Genomic DNA, 6382 nt, shown 5'->3' with positions numbered 1-6382 from the left:
AGACACAGACAACAGCCTTTTCATTTATTTTATGAATATAGTTTTCAACCTTTGTTGTAGTCTAAAATATGAATTATTGAAATTCTTGAAAAATACAATATGCCACTTGAAAAACAGCTTAAGTTCATCTCATTTGAGAACTATTGTGATGTGACTTTATTAATTTCTCAAATGATGAATAGTATTTATCTTCATGACTCCTGAGAAGTGCTAGGATTATAATATAAATTTGAATTAAAAGGGAGAACAGAATGGAAGTGAAGCATATTCATCTTTATTGGGCAGTTGGGGAAATCTGGTTGTTTTTGAGGAAAGTGGTATACAAAAATTTTGACTCACCTGAATTATTTCAGTGACTCAAGAATCAACAGCCAGGGACAAGATAAAGACATTTAAAGAGGATCCTAAATACCACTCAATATTTAATGTTAACTACATAAAATCAGTTTAATGGAGAAGATGGTGGATATTGGTGATAAGAAAATGAAAAATAAGTAAATAAATTATCCTGTAATAAAGTTTCATATGTGGTTACTCAATATGTAATACCAAACTGAATTATTGTAGTTAGAAATATGATGAAAGATAATATTTTACATTTTCATAGATATTAATGAGAGGTAATAAATTACAGATTGTCATATAATAATTATTTTTGGTTTTTGTATTTGTATGTCTCTAATTACTGCAACCATCCAAGTCCTGTTCTATTCTGAAGACAAATAGTGTGAATTGAGCTACTGTATATATGTGACTTTATTTTTACAGTATTTCATTTATAATATAAGGTTTGTAATGCTTTTCAGACTTCCACCCCAAAGTAATTTTCTGACTTGCCTGTATGGTTACCAATTTTATAAGAAATTGTAATAAATGGCAAGTGCTGTTTACCAGAAGTTCAAACAGTACAGAAAAATGTTAACAGTTAACCTCTTAAATATTATTGAAATTTGATGTGTTCATCAGAAATAATTTTCAAAAATGAATATGTCTTACATAGCCTTATGTAGAGAAATTTTGATCCAGCACTATATAATCCTTGCTCTGGCAAGGGATCCTACCAAAAGACCTTCTAGGTATGTGTGTTCCCGATGGAATGCAGGCCTGCCATGCCCCTTTTAATCACTAACTGTGTAGGTGGCAAGGGTAGTTGTAGAAGACTGTCATGTTTTCAAATAACATCTGTTTGAGGGACAGATAATAATTGAATTGGGGGGAGATTTGACAGAATGAGTCAGAGATAAGATATGCCAAACTCCCATGAGAACAAGTAGCAAATACAAGCAGTACAAGGTGAATGCAAGTCAATCAGTTTGGAATCAGTGCAGTCCACGCAGTTCCTCTGAGTTCAGTGGAGTGGAGTTGGGTTCATTTCCATGTAGTCAATGCTGTTCTGTGGAATACAGAGGATTTGCCAAGCAGAGCAATTCAGTGAGAAGCCATGAGAAACCAATTTGAACCAATCAGCTTGGAGAAGAGCTTTAGTCATCCAGAGTCCAGAAAGATCTAGAAAAGGTGAGCTTATTCAGTTCATAAGCCTTTGAGATGGTGAATAAAAGATGCTTTGTATAATCTTATGTCTAGGGACCTCTATGATATGCTATGGAACACATATCAGTACTCTTGGCATATATTTGATCACTATGCCTGGCATGAAGTTGCTTGGTGTGAAACTGTACAAATGATGGAACAAGTGATGGCTTGTAGACTTTCAGAATTGAACAAAATTCCTAGTATGTTTCTCCTAAAGACATTACAGTTTGGAAGAATTGTAGAAAAATCTTGGTTCAATCTATAAACTTCCCTCTTCAAATTAGGCTTTTGATTACTTTTATTATTTTTAACTCCTCCTTAAAAATGCCACAGTGAAAGTCTTGTGTCCATCATTTAATTATATAGAGAATGGAAATCAATAGTTTCTATATACAAGATCTAGTCACAGGATCTATGAATTCAGACACTGATGCACCATCACATTTTACTACATCCCTCCTGTCTTTATAAACTGTCTGCTGATGTCAGCCTAAATATGAGATTGCTCATCTACAGCGAGCTGTTTTCCAGCTAGTTTCTTCCAACTGTGGAATATCAGTAGGATATTGGAACAAACAGTTCTCTGATTCAGTTTTGGTTTTCCTTTCATCTTCTTGTAGGCACGGTGTAATTGGAGAGCCGTGTAAGTAGGATATGAGTACTGGACATACTGTAAGGTCCTCTCTTGTCAACTATTACTGCATTTCTTTTGCAAACGAGACTTACTATAATAAGAATTCTCATCTCCAAGCATATTCACTCCATTTTCTTCCTTCCCATGCCTTGCCTGTTGTTTTTTCTTTACTATAGATGCCAAATTATCATGAGAACAGATTCATCATGTATCATATTCTATGGCTATAGCTCTAGTTTCTCCTTCACCTTGTTGAAGTAGAGATATTATCTCTTAATATGACCTCCTCTTACTCAAATTATTAATATAAAATTCAGAATCCATCTTCCCTCAATATTGTTTCCTCTCCTTTTCTCCTTGACAATTGCTTGAGATTTTACATATTGTTTGCATACTACAACATTTTCAAAAAGGTTAATAGATATTAAATTGATTTCATATTTTATAAAAGCTCAAGTGATTACCATCTTAGCATTCATTATATTTTTTGTTGTAATGATCTAGAACTTATATATCACACTCAGCAATTCATTCCAAAGCAAAACTATCTAGATTGAATTCTCCATGTGTAAAGTTAGAAGGTTGTAAAAGGAAGAAATACGTGTTCTTTGTAATACAAATGTGAAGGAGACCAAGACAAGTTAAAACAGGGATAATCTGTGTATGAGAAGTCAATAATGTGAGAGAACATGGTGGAAAAATCAACTAACATGAGAAACATGTTAGCAGTCACTGTTACTGTTATTGTATTTCAAAAGGGAGAGAATTTTGATTCTTAAAAGCTATAAAATTTTCTCCAACTGCCAATTCAACTGAAAAAAAAATCATGGTGACTTCCGGATACTGCATTGTCACAGACTGAAGCACAAATGTGAATAAGAACACGAACTCAAAAATTCAGAGCAACTGAACATATGGAGTGTTTCTTGGAGGGAGAAGGTCGAAGGGCAAAGAACAAGAGATTAAAAAATATCCAACTAACCAGACAAAAATGAAACAAACAAACAAAAACAAAATGAAACAATAACAAAAACAGCAGCAGCAGCAACAACAACAACAAAAACAACAACAATAACATTTTTCCTGGGGCTGAATTTCTACAAATTTCACTCAACCACTACCAGTGATTTTTCAAAACAGATTTTCAAAATTATCCACAATTTTTAGTACTCAGATTGGATGTCTTGGCTTATACACACGAAACATATATCATGCCATTGAGCAACACTCTCAGCACTTTTGTAGAATCCTGATTAACACATGCACACACACACACACACACACACACACACACACACACACACACGCACACACACACACAGGAATGTTTGTATTTGTGTGTCACATATGTGCACATGTACATTTAATGTAAGAACCTATAGAAAGACTAAATGACAGTAAGAAAAATACTTTCACAATCACTTATAGAAAAAAATGATTTGAAAGGATTTGAGGGAATACAGAAAGCTTGTGGTAATAAATTATTCAAGATAACAGTAGTCTTAGGACACTTATAACTTATTTTTAAATACCAGCCTGGAGCAAAGCTGCATATCAAAATATAGTTAACTGTTTGCTTTGGGCAGAGATTATGCAGTTAAAGTTTAATATCAATTATGTCATTTTTCTTAATTTCATATGCATGTACACTTATAATTCACCTAGTCAATAAAAAGCATACTAATTCCTTTATCCAGATAAGTGCGTTTTTTATGCTGTGAATTCCAGTAAATATAAAGTTGCTTCTTGTGTAGCCATTAGTAGAATATAGCTTTAGATAAGTTACTGTGTATCTAAAACAGATCTTATTTCTAAAAGCAATGTTTTCTGTTTTTTCCTAAATGTTTTTTGAAATCTCCAATTAACCCTCATATTTGACCTCTAACATGAGATGCATATAGAAAAGCCTTCAAGGCACTGATTAATTGGCTATGCAATTTCTAAGGTAGAGGTTTGATAAAAATACAACAAATTTTTGCAAATAGGCCTGTCTCTGTGTAAGTGTGAGATTTCTGTCAATGGCTAGGTGTATACCATTACAGGAGAACTTTCTAGTTTTCTCTTTGAAATCAACTTCAATGTTATGTTATTTCAATTAGCAAATGTATCAATATCTATCTTCCAGTTTATATACCATATTAAAGAGGCAAGAAGGGGTTAGAAACTTAACACTGTTGTTAATTTTACTCATATATATTTCTTCCTGTTGTTTGGGGGGCAGGGAATCCTGAGTTTATTAATGGGGACAAGACTCAAGTTTCAGGACATGTTGTAGAGCCATGAGATTGGTAACAACTTGGCTGTGTGGAAGAAGGGAAGAATTTTAATAAATTCTCAGGTCCGACAACTGAGCTATCAGATGACTGGCACATGTTTTACTCTGATGGAGTGAGGGATGAATTATGTTTTTATTTGGCATCCAAAGTATTCATTCTACTTAAAAACATATTACATTGATTTATATTCCAGTCCTCCCCTCCTTTCTCCTCCCACAGCTCCTCATCCTATTCCTTTTCCTCCTTGTCTCCAAGAGGACGCCCCCTCCACCTGACCCGGGGCCTCCAGTCTCTAGAGGACTAAGCACATATCACACTGAGGCCAGGCCAGGCAGACCTCTGCTATGTTTGTGCCAGGAGCCTCAGATTGACTTGTGTATGGTCCTGGTTGGTGGCTCTGTCTCTGGCAGCTTCCTGGGATCCAGGTTAGTTGAGAGTGGCGGTCTCTCTATGGGTTACCTTCCCCTTCAGCTTCTTCAATCCTTCCTCTAATTTAACCATAAGGGTCCCTGACTTCAGTCCGATGGTTGGGTGCGTCTGTCTCAGTCAGCTGCTGGTAAGGCCTCTCAGAGGACAGCCTGCCAAGGTTTCATCTGTAATCATATCAGAGAGCATCAGTAATAACGTCAGGCCTGGGTGTCCCCAACTGCATGAGATAGTAAGTAAATGTGTTGTCACTAGAAATGCTGATTGTTAGGGTTTCATTAGGACAAAATTTCAGATGAGATTGTTAAGAAATGATATGTCTTTTCCTGCATATATTCCATATGTTTTCAGTAGTTCTTAGTTAGGTTTTATTCATAATCATAAACTTAACTTTGCAATCCAGCTAGACTTGAAGGGGAAAAAAGAAAATATGGAACCCAAAGAAACTCAGTGTGAGAAGTTACAGGGTATTGGGTGCAGATCGGGTGGTAGCTCTCCTGAGCTACAGAAGGAATGGTTTGATATGTAAAATGCCCACAAGAAATTAGAGTTGGGCAAAGTCGGAGATGGTGATCTTCTTGCTGGTCTTGCCCTTCTTGGACCCAAAACACTCCATGGCTTCCTCAATGGTCGTGCCTTCTTTCACCTTCCCAAAGACCACACGCTTGCCAACCAGCCACTCAGTCTTGGCAGTGCAGTAAAACCTGGGAACCATTGTGTTTGGTCCAGTGTTTGCATGGACAAGATGCCAGGACCTATATGCTTCAGAATGAAGTTCTCATCCTTAAATTTCTCTCCACAGATAGACCTGCCACCAGTGCCATTATGGCACGTGAAGTCACTAGCCTGTCACATGAATCCTGGAATAATTCCATGAAAGGAGGAACTCTTATAGCAAAATCCTTTCTCTCCAGGACTCAGAACATGAAAGTTTTCTGCTGTCTTTGGAACTTTGCAAAGAGCTTGTGGCCCAAGGGCTTGCCATCAGCAGTGATGTCGAAATACACGGTGGAGTTGATCATGTCAGCAGCAAGTGGCGAAAAGTGACAGTGGCGTCTGTCTTATTACACATATTTTTGATTAAACATAGCAAGTCTAGGCGAGGTGTTTTATGATGCTGGATTCAGAATCAATACTATTGTTTGTTAATAGGAAAGAGCGTTTGGGACTAACAGTACCTAATGTGCTATCAAGGCAGAAGATAACAGTTATGCTTTGCTTATTAGGGAGTAGACAGGGATAAAAAATTCTTTGCCAAATTTGAAACAGAGATGCTGGAGTGCTGTATACAGTTGTGTGTAGTCTCAACAAAGAGCCTGACCCAATGTTACTGAACTCTTTGTAAGCAATAATAATAGTATGAAGATAGTCCACAATTACACCTAATTTGTAATTCTAACTGTAACATTGCACATTTCGCAGGAGGCTCGAAGGATATGGCATGCAGAGAATTGAAGTTCTCTTGTGCAGGGTAGAGGATATAAAAAGCCATGATTAAGAAACACATAAAAGT

General features: G+C 36.3%; 1 pseudogene; it reads right to left on the bottom strand.

The window, feature by feature from the left end:
• Positions 1 to 5413: 5413 nt before the first annotated feature.
• On the bottom strand, positions 5414 to 5897 carry LOC108353100 (peptidyl-prolyl cis-trans isomerase A pseudogene; annotated as a pseudogene).
• Between the last annotated feature and the right edge of the window lie 485 nt (positions 5898 to 6382).

Source organism: Rattus norvegicus, chromosome 16 (assembly GCF_036323735.1).
Source record: "Rattus norvegicus strain BN/NHsdMcwi chromosome 16, GRCr8, whole genome shotgun sequence".
In the NCBI taxonomy this organism is placed as follows: Eukaryota; Metazoa; Chordata; class Mammalia; order Rodentia; family Muridae; genus Rattus; species Rattus norvegicus.
This window is presented reverse-complemented; position numbering and strand designations above follow the sequence as displayed.